This window comes from Musca autumnalis, unplaced genomic scaffold (assembly GCF_047663935.1).
Source record: "Musca autumnalis isolate F117 unplaced genomic scaffold, ASM4766393v1 scaffold_3, whole genome shotgun sequence".
Classification (NCBI taxonomy): Eukaryota; Metazoa; Arthropoda; class Insecta; order Diptera; family Muscidae; genus Musca; species Musca autumnalis.
In genome coordinates this window covers 91,583,374-91,602,817 of record NW_027411866.1, presented here as the reverse complement: position 1 = coordinate 91,602,817, position 19,444 = coordinate 91,583,374, and the positions used below count along the sequence as shown (strand labels likewise).

The following is a 19,444-nucleotide window of genomic DNA, read 5'->3' as shown; positions in this document are numbered from 1 at the left end:
ATACAAACAACCGGTGTCCAATGAACTAGATTGTGAACTAGGTCGTTCAATTGCCCAACTCTAAAGGCCTGCGTACATGAGCTGCCTTGCCTGCTTACCTTGCTTACTTCTGATAAAAGAACAAAAAAGAAAAGGGCAACCCAGTTCGAAATTTCCTCGGCCTTCTTTATTCTTTTATTTTTATTATGTCAGAAATGAAGCAGGAAAGCAAGGCAATCAGGCAGAGCAGCTTATGTACGCAGGCCTTAATACGTTACCATCCGATTTCATGTATTTTGAAGTTTTCATCTACATTTTTGGCTCAAATTTGGTCAGAAAACTTCCCCATCACAAATTGTGTACATTTGTACTTTCGTTAAGCGCCACATACACTATCAAATTTTGATGTCAACATTTGTAGTAGTATGTGTACAGTTTTCAAAATATGAGAATGTATGTGTGTATTTTATGGATTGAGGAAAATCAAAATAGTTTTGATTTTCAAAATGAAACCCAATCAATCCGATGAATAGGGTTTATTTTCAAAATAGTCAAAAAGAAATTTTGAAAAAAGAAAACATTGTGTTTGGAAAGAAATAAAAAAAATTTTAGTTTATTCGTTTTTTAGAACACTGGAAGGGAATGCAATTTTATTTATTTCCATAGAAGCACACGCGTATATGTACATCCGTTTCTTCATATTATCACAATTATTTTCGGACAAATTTGATTACATTATTTTCTTATTTTTTGTTTGACATCTGTGTATCGGGTTGCCATCAAGTAACACATTTTACGTGCAGATGCCTATGCAAAATTCACAAAATAAGTATCATGGAAACTCTGAAATATAAAAGCTTTTATGAAATAGACGAAAGCTTTCAGATAAAAACGAATGGTTCGTAAAATTTTACAAGAACCAAATTTTGAACGTATACGTTTTAGTACGAACGATTCGTGTGACAGGCAAAAATTTTTACAAAAACACCCTGTTAGATTGTTTTTCGGTTTGTAATACCCCGTTTATATATAACCGGATTTAACAAACCGACTGGGTTTTAAATGTCAATTCCATTACTTATATTTCAAACAAATCCTCTCAAAGAAGGTTAACCCTGCAAAAAGCTCTAATATAAACAGCATATAACGCATTGAAATATTCATTTGCGACCCCATAAAGTAAATATAATATATATACCAGCTGGAAGTCGCTAACACAAAAGTCCAGCAAAAGAGAGCGATTCGAGAGAGACATTTGAGAGTTCTTTTACTGAGAGTTTGCAAATTCTTGCTGGACAAATTTCTTCTAGCAAGCACTTACAACTCTTTTTCTTCCTACAAACAATAAATCAGCTGTTTTTAATTATTCGGTGATTTATGTTTGTGCAAATTGAGAACAATTTTATTGTGGAAATAAGCAAGTCAATTGTTTTGTTTTACTTTTTTCGGGTCATTTTCTTTTTTATTTTTAATAAAATACAACAATTTTGCTTGTTTGGTTCCTTTAACGTCGGACTAATTTTTTCGAAAAAAAGAAACAGATTTGTTTTGGCAAATCAACTTATTGCTTGCTGGTTCTTGGAGAGAAGGCGTCTGTTTACTTTTACATTTTTCTGTCAAAAGAGAATAAAAACTCCTTGCTCTCCGAGAAAGTTCTTGCTGGTCAATTTTTGCTGGGAAAGTTACCAGACAGACCTATAATATTCTTGATCATGGTAAAATCTTGAGTCGAATTCGTCCGTCTGTGGTAATCACTTTAGTTTCTTAATAATTTGAGATAGGGCGCTAAAATTTGCCCAGTTGCGTCTTTTCTTTGCAGATAGGCCATGTTCTGTATCGGCCGACGTTTTGGAATAACCCTCATAAAACGGCCCCGCCCGACTTCAGGTATTTTTGAGTTTTTAGTTACATTTTATAACCGAATTAGCTATAATTTGGCATTTGTAGTTCTTGAAAGCCAAAAACTTTTTCACAAAATATTAAAGACATAGGTTCACTTTTGGAATACGTTATAGAGTAGGGCAATTGAACGACCTAGTTCACTGCCCTAGTTCAAAAACGTATGAGTAACATCATACAAACTAACGTGAGATATTGAGTATACACATTTTGTTCATACAAACAACCGGTGTCCAATGAACTAGATTGTGAACTAGGTCGTTCAATTGCCCAACTCTAAAGGCCTGCGTACATGAGCTGCCTTGCCTGCTTACCTTGCTTACTTCTGATAAAAGAACAAAAAAGAAAAGGGCAACCCAGTTCGAAATTTCCTCGGCCTTCTTTATTCTTTTATTTTTATTATGTCAGAAATGAAGCAGGAAAGCAAGGCAATCAGGCAGAGCAGCTTATGTACGCAGGCCTTAATACGTTACCATCCGATTTCATGTATTTTGAAGTTTTCATCTACATTTTTGGCTCAAATTTGGTCAGAAAACTTCCCCATCACAAATTGTGTACATTTGTACTTTCGTTAAGCGCCACATACACTATCAAATTTTGATGTCAACATTTGTAGTAGTATGTGTACAGTTTTCAAAATATGAGAATGTATGTGTGTATTTTATGGATTGAGGAAAATCAAAATAGTTTTGATTTTCAAAATGAAACCCAATCAATCCGATGAATAGGGTTTATTTTCAAAATAGTCAAAAAGAAATTTTGAAAAAAGAAAACATTGTGTTTGGAAAGAAATAAAAAAAAATTTTAGTTTATTCGTTTTTTAGAAGACAATTTGAAGATTTCGGTTGCAGATGGAAGGCTGATTGAATGCTCTGCTACACACTTATCAAGCACACACGTACAGAAGGAGTTCATCGGATGGACAAGCCAATTTGATAGTCTATGGCCCGCTTTACAAAAGGAAAGCTAAGTACCGGTCCACACTAGAGTGATTTCAATTAAACAATTTCATGTAATTATATGTTCTTACTGCTAAACCTAAATAACGACGAAACGTACACAAATATTTCAACAACCTACCAAAACAACGCTCTCTGAGCGTCCGTATTACCCAAATACGTTGAGTCCAAAATCACATTTAAAGCACAAAATCCGCGACCGAAACTTACTTAAATGTTTTCATTCGTAAAACAAAGAATTTTCCTTTGCAATGAATTGTATTTCATGTTTCGTTAGGCTTTTGTTTTTAAAATACAAAACGCACACACATACAAACAATAACGTTCTGTCAAAGTTAAACTTTTTCAACTTAGTCCTTGGTCTCACTAGATGGTTTCATTGAAACAATTTCATGAAATCCAGGGTTCCCAGGTCGATTTCCATAGTAGAGTAAAATCATGAAGTTACTGTAGTGGGGAACTCGATTTAAGAATCCCTAAAAGTTTTAATGAAACCACTCTAGTGTGACCTTCGACTTACAAAAAGTATACGCTCGACGTATTTCGGTAGTTTTCATAAGAATTAGAGCTGGCAAAAAATCGATGGCACTATCGACAAAATCGATTATTTTTTAAAAATTAAATATCGATAGATAGTTTTGCCTATCGATATTATCGGAACAAAAATCCGCAACCTAAAATTCATTGAAATAAGCTTTGTTCCTTTACTTTTTTAATGGTAAGGGTGGTAAAAGAAAAAAGTGTCAAAATTGCTCTCTCATGAACATTTTTACCAGAAAAGTAAAGGAACGGAAAAATGGTAGATCTGGCAGCAATGTCAAAAAGAAATATAAATATTTAATTCACAGTTTTTAATTTAGTTTTGTCAGCGTTCTACTTTTTCTTCCGTTTTTCGTCCATTTTCTTTTTCATTGTGAAATAATCGTCAAACAAAAGTCGAAAAATCAGTTGTCATTTTTTACCTGCAGAAATTTTGCTGGTAGCCTGTGGTAGAAGAGAAAGCCATTTTCACTCTCTCTCCACTCTCACTCTCTTAAAAATTGCTTTCAGTTTTGCCACTTTTCGGGGTTAAGGAACGCTTTGCAGGTTAAAAATGGTAACAAATGGTAACCTCAGGTAAGTAAAGGAACACAGCTATAAATAGAAAATTCGCTGCTTTTCGGTTTTGTGTGTGTAAGAACGTAAGTAAAATGCATTTTTAAATATTTTTATAAAATAACAGCAATTGTTTATTCTCCTTTACATGTCTGTGAAATACTTGTGCAAAATGTCAAGAAAATCATTGACATTTCCGCCATTTTCTTCTCCAAATTAATGGTGTTGACAACTTAACGATAATATCGGTAGCAATCGATATTTTAAAATATTATATCGAAAATATCTAATGTTTGGAATATCGATTGTTTGCCAGCTCTAATAAGAATACATGTGTTCTACTTTTTTATACGTCCATACAGGTATGGGCCATAGATCGAGTTCCCCACTACAGCAATTTCACTGCTAAACCTAAATAAGTCCCAATCCACACTAACGTGAATTTCATGAAATTAGGTGTCCTTAAATCGAATTCCCCACTACAGCAATTTTATGATTTTAGTCTACTCTGGAGGCCGATCTAGAGCAAACCCGTTCGTGGGCATTGATTTGGTTACGAAGTTTTTCGGCAAATCACACACACGCGACCCGAACGCAAAGTAAGAGAGCAAATGTTTTGATTTTTTTACTTCAGTCTTGTACTGAATTTCATACAAGCAGGTTGATGCCGCTTTATTTGTTTATTTTTGGGTACACAGAAAAGATTTTGCAGTTGTACAGCAAATATGTGGAGGGAAGAATTTGAAAATGATTTTTGTTTTGTATTAATATTTTTAATGACGCAGAATGCCTCGTCTGCAATGCATCAATAAAAAATGAATGTATGCTTAGAAAGTCTTAAAAAATCATTTTTATATAAAATTTGTTTTTTCTCTCAAAAAAATTAACATATGAAGAAAAATACTTTTCAAATTATGAAGTTATTTATATTATTTTTAATTTAAGTCATACAAAGCGAACGCGCCAACAATATATTTTTCATTTCACACTCAATATGAAAATCATCACCCTGTTCTGTCAGTGTAATTTTACCCACACATAAACAATTTAAGCGCTCGCTCTTCTTGGTCGGCTATGATCTAGAGACACATAATTTCATGCAATTTTTTCAATGGAATCACTCTAGTGTGGACCGGGAATAACGACGGGACCATGGCAGAACTACCAGGTAGTGGTATCACACCAGATGATCGAATATGAAATGTCAAATCCCTTTATAAAAAAATTATTTTTGTTGTAATTTCCCCAACAACATAAAGAAAGTTTTGACATAGCATATAAAAAATTTTACGATGCCACTACCTGGGTAATTGTGCCATGGACGGGACGTACACAAACATTTCACCAACCTACCAAAATAACGCTCTCTGAGCGTCCGTATTGTCCAAATACGTTGGAGTCCCAAATCACATTTAAAACACAAAATCCGCGACCGAAACTTACTTAAATGTTTTCATTCGTAAAACAAATAGTTTTCCTTTGCAATGAATTGTATTTCATATTTTGTTGGGCTTTTGTTTTTAAGATACAAAACAAACACACATACAAACAATAACGTTCTGTCAAAGTTAAACTTTTTCAACTTACAAAATGTATACGTTCGACGTATTTCGGTAGTTCTCATAAGAATACATGTGTTCTACTTTTTTCACCACACACGTCCTGGGTATACGTCCGTATATAGATGTGGGCCTCAAAAATACTTTAATATGGAACTCCCAAGCAAAAAAAATTGGAAGTTGTTCATGTGGAGTTATGATTTCACTACACCCTTCGATGCAGTCCACACGGAGTTATGAAAAATGCACTCTGTTGGATACATTGTATAAGCAGTTGCTTTATGGCCCGGCACATACGGTACGTTGTGCGTTGCGTCACGCGTTAAGAACAAGAACCACATGAAAAAAATGTAAGTGATGCCAAGTTTGTTCTTGAAGTTTTCATGTGGTTGTTGTAACGCGACGCACAACGTACCGTATGTGCCGGGGCCATTAGAGATCCCTCCCAGCAAAAAGTTTGCATCTGCGGATGCAGTTGAATCACTACAAGTGTACAGTACATTTGCCGTTGGAGTACATCTTTTCCTATGAATTCACTTATGAATTTTACAAGAGAGCGCGCAGCTAGGATGCACTCTATTTTGCTTCCACAGCACACAGCTAGGATGCACTCCGTTTTCGATCCAAATCACAGCTTTCGATGTAGTCGTTTGGATTGAATTCAAAGGCAGTAAAAATTCAAGCTATTGCGAAATATCCCAGAATAAATAAAATACATTTATTATTTGTGTAAAACAAGAACACAAAGAACTTTATTATATAAACACAAATTAAAAAAGTTTCCATTAAATTCAATCACATTTGAGCTTACTGCCTCCGTTCCCAATTTAATCCAAGCGCATCTGATTTTCTTTCATCATCCTAAATTTTTTATGTTGCCTTCCCATCACTAGTTCAGCTTTCGACATGGACTCTAACTCCACTCCATTAAAAATATCCGTCTCGTGAATTACCGCAAAAATGTTCGCAACTGAAGTTGTTATTTCTTTATTTTATAACAAATTCTTCGAAATGTATACACTCTTGTTTATCTTTTGAAGAAATGTGTAGGGATCAACCAACTGTTTTTTCTGTAGGGATCTCTACAGCAACTGCTTATAAAATGTATCGAACGGAGTGCATTTTCCATAACTCTGTTGGACTACATCGAAAGATGGTGTGAAATCATAACTCCAATTGCACAGCTTCCAAAATTTTTTGCTGGGGAACACATACCCAGGAAAAAGTTTGCATCCGCGGATGCAGTTGAATCACTACAAGTGTACAGTACAAGTGCCGTTGGAGTACATCTTTTTCTATGAATTCACTTATGAATTTTACAAGGGAGCGCGCAGCTAGTATGCACTCCATTTTGCTTCCACAGCACACAACTAGGATGCACTCCATTTTCGATCCCAATCACAGCTTTTGATGTAGTGCTTTAGATTGAATTTAAAGGCACTCTTCGGATTGCATTTTAATTCAGTCTAAAGATGCAATAAAAATGCAAGCCATTGCGAAATATCCCAGAATAAATAAAATGCATTTATTATTTGTGTAAAACAATAATACAATGAACTTTATTATATAAACACAAATTAAAAAAATATGTATTTCCCAGCAAATAAAAACTGGAAGTTGTGCAATTGGAGTTATGATTTCACAACAGCTTCGTTCCAGAACTAAAAAGTTTTTACACATTTTGAACATTTTTCCCCGAAATGCGTTCCCGTACACCAAAAAGGTTGCAAAATGTTCACTTCTCTTTGAACAAAAGTGGCGCTGAATGGCTCTCCCTTTAGAAACTTTTTACACGACAAATTTGAGCGAGCAAAAATGTGTAACAAGTTTGCCGGCTTCCGATTGGCTGATACGCCGACTTTGACATTTGTTCCAGTATTTTTGACGTTTCTGCCATTTTTTCGTTCCCGTACATTTTGGAAAAATGTGTGTGTTGAACTCATTCTTGACGGTTCTCTCTTTTGAACATTTTACCCATGGTAGAATAAAGTAAAGGTAGGCCACAGCTAACAGCTGATTACAATTTTTTTCTTTTTATGGCCTAATCTGTCAAAAGCAGGGTTGACATTTTGTACTGTTTTTGACATTATGCAATCATAAAGGTAGATGCATGTCTGAATTGTTCCAACAAAAAACTTCTGCTGTAATACTATATCTTAAAATTGAAAACAAGGACAAAAAATGTGTATTCGCGTGGCAAAATAAAATTGTTGATTTTTTTAGCAAAAACTACGAATTAACGATTTATCAAATATTGATATTAATTTAAATTTGTTCCAAAAGTACGGGAATGTAAAAATTAAAACTTTTGTAAAAATTCTGCTGACATTTATCTGCAAATCGGATGCCACCAATCACTATGTCAGATTAGCCAAACTTGTGAAGTAGAAAATAAGTGAATGACATTAGGTCAATGACTCCGACTGACAGCGCGCAGTACCAGTCATATTGTCTAGAGGAAATCGATGATAAATGAGATATCAGTGTTTTTAGTGTATTTATAATTATAACACTAGGATAATATCCAAAATAAACAACCGTTTTATAATTGTTATTGTAATTTTGTTTTATTTAATTATTCAATAGCAATAAATAAAGGATTTAATGGCCAATTGGTAAAAATTCAATATTTAATAAAATAGAAAAATAAGTATTTATACTATTTAATTAAATTCTCTGCAGCATTGTTTTCCTCTGCAGCGCAGCATTGCTTTTCTCTGCAGCAGTGCGACGTACCTCCACAATGCATCTTCCGTCGGCCTAACAATGATCACGATCACTACGATGTACGTCGTACTGATCGTGATCGTTATTACGTCTTCCGGCGTAATAATGGTCGTAATCACTACGATGTACCATCGTACCATAATGGTCATTGTTACGTCTTCCGTAATAATGATCGTAATCACTACGACTTACATCGTAGTGATCATGGTCATTGTTACGTCTTCCTGGGTAATAATTTTGTTGCTTTTTGCCTTTGTTTTTATACCAATTTTTCTTTTTGGTTTTTGGGGTTGTTGGGGAGATTGAGAATCAACTTTTGTCGCCTCTTGTGCCGGCTGTTGCGTCGGCTGTTGTGCCTGTGCCGGCTGTTGCGTCGGCCGCAAAATTTGAATTTGGGATGGTAGTGGTGCCTGGATCAGGATCTGAGGCTGCTGCTGAGGTGGTGCCATCATGATGAACTGCGGCTGTTGCTTTAGTTGTTGTTGATATTGCTGAAATACAAAAGTATTACTTAATAATTGCTCTGTTCCAGAACCTGCAAGAAGCTACTATTTTGTACTATTGTTTCGATAACATTAAGGAAAAATGTTATCGTAAGTAAAAAATAGTAGCTTCTTGCAGGTTCTGGTTCTTTCAGGTTCTTTTATTTGTATATATACTTACCAGCAACGTTACTAATAATGAATAATTGTTGGTATAATTCATTGTCCTTGTTAAAACTTTAAAGTAAGTTTAAAGTAATTAAGTTTTACAGCACGTGTCAGTAGTTTGATAAGAATGATTCACAACTTTATTTTTTTTCCAAATTGCGTTGTCTCCAAAGGATTTCTTGGTCCACTCCTGCAATGGGTCAGGAGTTAAGCACCGCCACCAATTAATAGACATCGTCTATTAGGTTTCGCAAACTTGACCAAACAGCATACAGTTTAGAGCTCGATGTTAGCCTTCTCACAGAAGTCCACCAATAACTTAAGGCCGCTAAACCCATACCTTACCACAAAGTCCTCCACCGTGAGGACTTCATATAATTCTGGAAAAGATCTCCTCGTATCATTGTATTTAGAACAACTAAATAATATATGAGAGGCAGAGTCCTCTGTTAGACAAACATCACAAAGGTTAGAAGATACCACGTTCATTTTAGCTAGTGTGGCGTTGCAAAAACAATGTCCGCTTAGAATTCTATTTAAACTCTTATAATTTGATGGACTCATAGCAAATTTATTGAACCACGGCGTTCTGGACGTTTCCGGGAAAATTTTAAAATAGGTGGAATCACTGTTTTGTGCCAAATTGACATACTCCTGCGACCATTCTGCCCAGAGTAACCTGGACATTTCATTTATAGCATCGGAAGCGCTCATACAACGCCATACCACAACAGAGTCTCCTCTGTGCTTTACTGTTGAAATTGTGTGTTTAGGGTCCAAGGCGGTATTTGCCCTATGACATACCTTAATTGGTCCATATGACCAAAACAGGTTAAAGTTGTCTTCATTGCTTTCATTGGCAGCCTGTTTTGGTCATATGGACCAATTAAGGTATGTCATAGGGCAAATACCGCCTTGGACCCTAAACACACAATTTCAACAGTAAAGAACAGAGGAGACCTATATTTCAAATTATCCTTTCAGACTGTTTAAATAATACATCTTATCCTTAGTTTCTTCGATTAAGACACGATTTCCTACACCGGAAGCACTCATACAACGTCATACCACAACAGAGTCTCCTCTGTGCTTTACTGTTGAAATTGTGTGTTTAGGGTCCAAGGTGGTATTTGCCCTATGACATACTTTAATTGGTCCATATGACCAAAACAGGTTAAAGTTGTCTTCATTGCTTTCATTGGCAGCCTGTTTTGGTCATATGGACCAATTAAGGTATGTCATAGGGCAAATACCGCCTTGGACCCTAAACATTTGGGACAGCATTCCAATTTTATCAATATATGTACATATGAGCCCGAGCACAAATCACATATTTTTCCAAAATGGATGCTATGTACATAAATATCCAAAAGTGATTCAAACACCTCCCCGATCCCCGGATTTGAATCCTATAGATAATTTATAGAGTAAATAAAATGCATTTATTATTTGTGTAAAACAATAATACAATGAACTTTATTATATAAACACAAATTAAAAAAATATGTATTTCCCAGCAAATAAAAACTGGAAGTTGTGCAATTGGAGTTATGATTTCACAACAGCTTCGTTCCAGAACTAAAAAGTTTTTACACATTTTGAACATTTTTCCCCGAAATGCGTTCCCGTACACCAAAAAGGTTGCAAAATGTTCACTTCTCTTTGAACAAAAGTGGCGCTGAATGGCTCTCCCTTTAGAAACTTTTTACACGACAAATTTGAGCGAGCAAAAATGTGTAACAAGTTTGCCGGCTTCCGATTGGCTGATACGCCGACTTTGACATTTGTTCCAGTATTTTTGACGTTTCTGCCATTTTTTCGTTCCCGTACATTTTGGAAAAATGTGTGTGTTGAACTCATTCTTGACGGTTCTCTCTTTTGAACATTTTACCCATGGTAGAATAAAGTAAAGGTAGGCCACAGCTAACAGCTGATTACAATTTTTTTCTTTTTATGGCCTAATCTGTCAAAAGCAGGGTTGACATTTTGTACTGTTTTTGACATTATGCAATCATAAAGGTAGATGCATGTCTGAATTGTTCCAACAAAAAACTTCTGCTGTAATACTATATCTTAAAATTGAAAACAAGGACAAAAAATGTGTATTCGCGTGGCAAAATAAAATTGTTGATTTTTTTAGCAAAAACTACGAATTAACGATTTATCAAATATTGATATTAATTTAAATTTGTTCCAAAAGTACGGGAATGTAAAAATTAAAACTTTTGTAAAAATTCTGCTGACATTTATCTGCAAATCGGATGCCACCAATCACTATGTCAGATTAGCCAAACTTGTGAAGTAGAAAATAAGTGAATGACATTAGGTCAATGACTCCGACTGACAGCGCGCAGTACCAGTCATATTGTCTAGAGGAAATCGATGATAAATGAGATATCAGTGTTTTTAGTGTATTTATAATTATAACACTAGGATAATATCCAAAATAAACAACCGTTTTATAATTGTTATTGTAATTTTGTTTTATTTAATTATTCAATAGCAATAAATAAAGGATTTAATGGCCAACTGGTAAAAATTCAATATTTAATAAAATAGAAAAATAAGTATTTATACTATTTAATTAAATTCTCTGCAGCATTGTTTTCCTCTGCAGCGCAGCATTGCTTTTCTCTGCAGCAGTGCGACGTACCTCCACAATGCATCTTCCGTCGGCCTAACAATGATCACGATCACTACGATGTACGTCGTACTGATCGTGATCGTTATTACGTCTTCCGGCGTAATAATGGTCGTAATCACTACGATGTACCATCGTACCATAATGGTCATTGTTACGTCTTCCGTAATAATGATCGTAATCACTACGACTTACATCGTAGTGATCATGGTCATTGTTACGTCTTCCTGGGTAATAATTTTGTTGCTTTTTGCCTTTGTTTTTATACCAATTTTTCTTTTTGGTTTTTGGGGTTGTTGGGGAGATTGAGAATCAACTTTTGTCGCCTCTTGTGCCGGCTGTTGCGTCGGCTGTTGTGCCTGTGCCGGCTGTTGCGTCGGCCGCAAAATTTGAATTTGGGATGGTAGTGGTGCCTGGATCAGGATCTGAGGCTGCTGCTGAGGTGGTGCCATCATGATGAACTGCGGCTGTTGCTTTAGTTGTTGTTGATATTGCTGAAATACAAAAGTATTACTTAATAATTGCTCTGTTCCAGAACCTGCAAGAAGCTACTATTTTGTACTATTGTTTCGATAACATTAAGGAAAAATGTTATCGTAAGTAAAAAATAGTAGCTTCTTGCAGGTTCTGGTTCTTTCAGGTTCTTTTATTTGTATATATACTTACCAGCAACGTTACTAATAATGAATAATTGTTGGTATAATTCATTGTCCTTGTTAAAACTTTAAAGTAAGTTTAAAGTAATTAAGTTTTACAGCACGTGTCAGTAGTTTGATAAGAATGATTCACAACTTTATTTTTTTTCCAAATTGCGTTGTCTCCAAAGGATTTCTTGGTCCACTCCTGCAATGGGTCAGGAGTTAAGCACCGCCACCAATTAATAGACATCGTCTATTAGGTTTCGCAAACTTGACCAAACAGCATACAGTTTAGAGCTCGATGTTAGCCTTCTCACAGAAGTCCACCAATAACTTAAGGCCGCTAAACCCATACCTTACCACAAAGTCCTCCACCGTGAGGACTTCATATAATTCTGGAAAAGATCTCCTCGTATCATTGTATTTAGAACAACTAAATAATATATGAGAGGCAGAGTCCTCTGTTAGACAAACATCACAAAGGTTAGAAGATACCACGTTCATTTTAGCTAGTGTGGCGTTGCAAAAACAATGTCCGCTTAGAATTCTATTTAAACTCTTATAATTTGATGGACTCATAGCAAATTTATTGAACCACGGCGTTCTGGACGTTTCCGGGAAAATTTTAAAATAGGTGGAATCACTGTTTTGTGCCAAATTGACATACTCCTGCGACCATTCTGCCCAGAGTAACCTGGACATTTCATTTATAGCATCGGAAGCGCTCATACAACGCCATACCACAACAGAGTCTCCTCTGTGCTTTACTGTTGAAATTGTGTGTTTAGGGTCCAAGGCGGTATTTGCCCTATGACATACCTTAATTGGTCCATATGACCAAAACAGGTTAAAGTTGTCTTCATTGCTTTCATTGGCAGCCTGTTTTGGTCATATGGACCAATTAAGGTATGTCATAGGGCAAATACCGCCTTGGACCCTAAACACACAATTTCAACAGTAAAGAACAGAGGAGACCTATATTTCAAATTATCCTTTCAGACTGTTTAAATAATACATCTTATCCTTAGTTTCTTCGATTAAGACACGATTTCCTACACCGGAAGCACTCATACAACGTCATACCACAACAGAGTCTCCTCTGTGCTTTACTGTTGAAATTGTGTGTTTAGGGTCCAAGGTGGTATTTGCCCTATGACATACTTTAATTGGTCCATATGACCAAAACAGGTTAAAGTTGTCTTCATTGCTTTCATTGGCAGCCTGTTTTGGTCATATGGACCAATTAAGGTATGTCATAGGGCAAATACCGCCTTGGACCCTAAACATTTGGGACAGCATTCCAATTTTATCAATATATGTACATATGAGCCCGAGCACAAATCACATATTTTTCCAAAATGGATGCTATGTACATAAATATCCAAAAGTGATTCAAACACCTCCCCGATCCCCGGATTTGAATCCTATAGATAATTTATAGAGTATTTCGGAGACAAATATAAATAATCGTAACATCTAAAGTATAGGAACCCTGAAATATGCCTTGCAAGAAGAATGGGGAAAAGTTCCGATATCTTGCCCCGAAAACTTAGTTAAATCTTTGCCAAAAAGGATAAAAGCTGTAAAGGATAACAAAGGATGTCATACCAAGTGCTAAACTCCTAAGAAATCCTTTTGGTTTCATAAAACTTTAAGAGTGCATACTTTTCACTGTGAGGTAGAAATCGATGTTGTTTAACCATTTTTATTTTTTTATCTAAATTTACCTGAATTTCGTTAATTTTATTTTATTATATTTAAGTTAAGACACTAATGTAAAAATATAAAAAGGATTGAAATCGCTATCATTAACCAATTCTTAGCAATCGCAGTTTTAATGAAAGAAACTGAAGTGGATACTTTTGACTGTGATTCACTGTATGAAGTAATACATTTAAATTAAAATATGCAAACCTTGAGTTCTTTCTCCTATATACTCATTGGTGGTTGTGTTTTCTACTTCTTCCTGTATGGAACTTGCGCGATGTTTTCCCCATCTTGAGGAACTTCGTCATCGTTTTTTTCTTTGTTCTTATAAGTCAGCATCACGAATTGTTGCATTAAGAAAAGTAACTTTACGAATGATAGGAATGATGATGTGTTGTTTCTTGTTCTTGTAGTTTGAGTGTAGTGACCTTGGAAGGTCAAAATGAAAATGTAGTTATCAGTCGCGAAATGGCCTCCGATTGGCAAAATGATATTGATAATATCGATTGCGCAATGCCCTCTGCTGTGCAAATTTATAATATAAATGATGGCGGCATGCCCGGGCTGCAAAATCATAATTATATTTGCACAGTGACCGATAACTCTTTAGATCCAACTGTAGTAGTAATAGTAATGCCAATCTGCCAAATATTGGTGATAGAATAATTGGCAACATGTTTATGATATCGATCATCAAATTTCGTCCAATAGTTATGATATCGATCATGAAATATCATCGGATGGGGAAAATGATGATATCGACCGCGAAATATCATCGGATGGGGAAAATTATGATATCGATCATGAAATTTCCTCGAACAGTCATGATATCGATCGCGAAATATCATCGGATGGAGAAAATGAATCCATGCCCTCAAATGGGCACAATAACAACGAGATCAACTATAATGATCGCGTGGGTCCACCAACATCACTCGACGAGCAAATGGAAGAGGTGCTACGTGCCGCGGCTCGTTACGATCTAGTACTTGATACAAACGATTGGAATATACCGCGATCACATGAAATCGAGCTTTTGTTTCCACAATCTCCCATGGGTTTCGATCCAGAAGTGACAAATATTTTGCGAGAATATTTTTCGACTAAATCATTAGAAGAAAAACAATATGTGCTACAATTCGATGAAATAAAAGTACAACATGACAATGAAAGTCGCGATGCATACGTCTTTTTGGTTGAACAACCTTCATAAGTATGACAATACTTTATTGATGTGTGTTCACTTATCACCAAGAAAATTAAAACATGAAGATGTTCGCAATATGTTAGTAAATATTCGAAACGAAGCGGATAATATTGGAGCAAAAGTGGAGTTATACGTAGGCGATAGTGAACCAAAACATTTATCTTTATTCAATATTAAAAAACCTTATTCAAGATATATTGAAATTGTTCCTGGTCATGAAGAACTATACGCTATCGATATGATCCATTGCTTGTTAAGTATATGGAAAACTTCATGGCAAACAAAACAAACGTTCGTCAAACTTATACAGATATAAAATTTGTACAGCAAGTTGTACAATTCACTACCAATGATAAAATATTATTAAATAAAGGTTATTTCTTTGAAGATAGCGTTACAGACGTCCTTACTAAAACTTTTAATGAACATGTTATAAATTCATTAGGACGTCTAACATGTCAAACGCAAAATGATAGGCGCATTTTAAATAAAACAAAGACATTTGTAATCGGTATTACAAAAATAGTAGAACTATTTGTTAAAGAAGAAAAATTCACTTTTAATAAAAAAAAAAAAAATTTAGCAGATACTATAAATTTTTGGAATATCGTGAAAATTCCAGGATCCAATACAAGAACCATTACAAGAGGTCCTCAAGCTCAAAAAACACTTGTTTTATTAACAATAAAAAGGTGGAATAAAAAACAATCATTCCATTGCAAGAACTTTACAAAATATTCTGTTCATACTAGAATATTATACCCCGGTTACACTATTGAAGGTTAACCCACTGGGTTTAATAGATCTAGTGGGTTAATCTTTGCTGGTTACACTTAGCTTTTCGAGGATATAAACTGTCAGCTGATGTTTGTTTACGTATACATACAAAATAACTAATAAAAGCTTCGTTCCCGTACATTTTAATGGTAAAACTCGTAAAAGAGAGAACTGCAAAAAATTTGTTGTCACACACAAGTTTTTTGAAATACACAGTCTTGCATAAGTATACGTACGCCCCATAAATCTCGGGTTTTAGAAAAAGTAATGATATTTATGAAATTCCAAGTATACAGGTTTATTTCGTCTCACTAATAAACAATATTTAATACAACAAAAGTATATTCCATAACATAAATAACGGTAAATTTTACAAAAACCAAAAAATGATACTTACAAAAGTATACATACGCCCCAAGGAAATATGAGTATTATCGTACAATTTATGGAATTAGCAGCAAAATTTATACATTTTATTGTTTTGGCAAATGTGTCTGGGTGTCTGAGATATATTTTAGAGAAAAAAAATAATTTTTGGGTGTTAAGTGCCGTTATTTAATGCCAAACTTCTTGTATAACTCGTCAAAGCAGACCCTTGCTGATTTCTTTCCGTTTTAGGTATTTGAGTATACAAAAGCTACAATATTAGTGTCAGATTATAGATTTTAAGATCCTAGAAAGCTTTTTAGTTTATGTGTTTACTTTACCTAAGCCCGGATTACGTTTCTTTGCATTTCCGAACGCTGAAAACATTTATTTTCATATTGGACCTCGAATATTGTTACAGAAGGACTGCTGTTAGCTATTTTCGTCCAAAATTCGGGAATAATTTGCAATAGTTAATCATATCTAGCACATTTTCTTAAGTATTTCAAATATTCGTCCGACTTTTTATTCATGCAAAATTTTTAATAAAATTACCGTTGTTTTTACATATTTTTATAGTAGAGGCATTCCAAAAGAAGAAAAGAATAAAAATGTGCGGTATTTTGCTTTGAAAATTCTTAAAAACTCCAAATATATAGTGCTTATAGGTGTACGAATACGAACTTTGCCGCCCACACAGGCGCCATCTATACCTAAATGACGGAATAAATTAAAAATTTGTTTTGTTATTCTTAAATCTTTCTTCGTTATGATAGTTCCTATCAATTATTTCATATTTACACATAAAATATGGAATTAATAACGATTTTATTCATTTTTTAGTGGTGTACGAATATGAACTTTGCATACTGTAAATGTTTTCATTCGTAAAATAAATCATTTTTCTTTACAATTAATTGGATTTCAGGTTTTGCTGGGCTTTTGTTTTCAAAATACAAAACACACACACACATACAAACACTAACGTTCTGTCAAAGTTAAATTTTTTCAACTTACAAAAAGTATATGCTCGACGTATTTCGGTAGTTCTAATAAGAATACATGTGTTCTACTTTTTTCACCACACATGCCCTGGGTATACGGGCGTATATAGGTATGGGCCTAATTCATGAATTATATATATGAGTACATGCATGTACTCAACTGTCACCAACTTACTGGCATGTGTAATCATTGGGATAGCATCCCAACATACCAAAAAAGCTTGAGAATTATATTATAATAACCTTACCAGCATAAGCCTTAAGCTTATAAACGACTTGAGAAATTTTTTGTTAAAAGCTTATGCCATAATTATAGAATAATCGAAACGGTACCCTTGTTTATAAGCTTATAGTACGGTTACACTAGAGTTTTTTGCCGGGTTAACCCACTTCGAGAGAATTTATTTGACGTTTGCGCTATGGAATTGACATTTTAAATCCAAACCCACTGGGTTAATCCGGTTAAGTGTAACCGGGGTATTACCCTTGTAATTGTATAATAAGCTTATGATATTAATACAGTCGAAATCGCTTATAACGTCGTCGTTTATAACGTCATATCGCTTATAGCGACGAAATCCAAAAGTCCCGAATTTCTGCCCTTTATATTCCACACAAATAAATATCGCTTATAACGTCATCGCTTATAGCGTCATATCGGTTGTAACGTCGTTTTTTTTTGGGAAATATTTGAATTTTGCTATCGGTTATAACGTCGAATCAAAAGAAGAAGGAAATTGTCTCTTAACAATTTGTTGTATGTGTATTTTTTCAAACTCAAACAACAACAAAATACAAAACTTATGCACAACATGTTCGAAGATGGCGGTCTCAAGTCAATTAAGCTTGAATGTTTGCCACCCAATGTCACATCTGTTTTACAGCCCATGGACCAAGGTGGAATAAAATCTTTAAAATAGCATTGCCGGATAAGCAAATATCCACTATCCTGTCAAGAATAGAAAAGGATCAAAGTACGAAATTAAATGTTTTGGATGCCGTGTTAGTGTTAGATGAATTATGAAAAAATGTAACGTCATCTGTCATTGATAATTTTCTTCATCTTGCGGGATTGTTAATGGACCTTTAAAAGTTTCTGAAGATATTTATCTCCGTTCTTTGCCATCGATGACAACGTTTTCACATCTGCCATATATAATGACGACGACATAATATTGGAAGTTTTAGATGGAGGCAATTCTAATGAACAGAGTTTCAAATGCTGTAAGTGTCAGAGGTGTGTCTAGCTGTAGAAACTCTTCAAAAATGTATTTACTCAGAAGATGTTACAAACAAAAATGTGTTTTGGAAACCCTTTCAAAACTCAGATCTGAATTAAATTTAAAACTTATGTCGGAATTCAAAAGCACAAACTAAAATAACAGACTCCTAGAAATAGAACCATATCCCATTTAAAGGTGATATTTTGAAGGTGATCTGCTGAAGAATGAATTTAATATCGTTATTTTTTTATTATTTTGTCATTTATAGAATGAAAAAGTAAAAAATTTAATTGATTTTATTTATTTACTTAATAAAACAACGTATTTATACCCAAATGTCACTATACATAATATAATATTACCTCTTTTATAAATATCGTTTATAACGACTATCGCCTAGAGTCCGATTTTGGCCGGTCCCTTGACCGACGTTATAAGCGATTTCGACTGTACATATAATCTTAAGCTTATCCTTGTAATTTTAAAACAAGCTTATATATAATTTTTTGCATTTTTATTCAAATTTTATTAATTTAGTTAATATTTCTACATTTTTTATGAAAATTAAGTTCTTATTTGTGAACTTCAGTTTATGATATTATTAAATAATTGTATTTTATATTTGCGTTAAGTTTCGGATCGTTATACTTTCAACGAACTGAAAGAATGTTTGGCTCCAACGTGTCCACAGCTGCATCTATGAAAAGTAGAAATTTAGTTATATTTTTTTAGTTAATTTCTAACTTGAACTTACCTCCTATGCCATACATGGTGCCTTGGCATGCTAGTTGCCGAACCGAATTACAAGGAAAATCTGTCAAGCAGCCTTCCGGTCTATAGTGCACAAATTTTCAACCTGCTGCAAGCGGGACACTTCGGGCATCTCTGGGAGAGCTTTTAATGCTCTCGTATCTTTTTGTAGATTTAGAACAATCATCTTAATAATGCAGAGGTTTTAATTAAATTTTCAACACTCCACACTCTAAATTTTTTGCAACAAGATAGTGCGCGCT

At 34.5% G+C, this 19,444-nt stretch overlaps 1 long non-coding RNA gene across 1 annotated transcript in view; it reads right to left on the bottom strand.

The window, feature by feature from the left end:
- Positions 1–18,944: 18,944 nt before the first annotated feature.
- The window catches only part of LOC141396919 (uncharacterized), a 33,406-nt gene continuing 32,906 nt past the window's right edge, over positions 18,945–19,444 (bottom strand). Inside the window, exons 3-4 of the long non-coding RNA XR_012411270.1 lie at positions 19,186–19,368; positions 18,945–19,128 (exon numbers count right to left, since the gene is read on the bottom strand). This is a non-coding gene — a long non-coding RNA (uncharacterized lncRNA). The remainder of the gene's footprint in view (positions 19,129–19,185; positions 19,369–19,444) is intronic.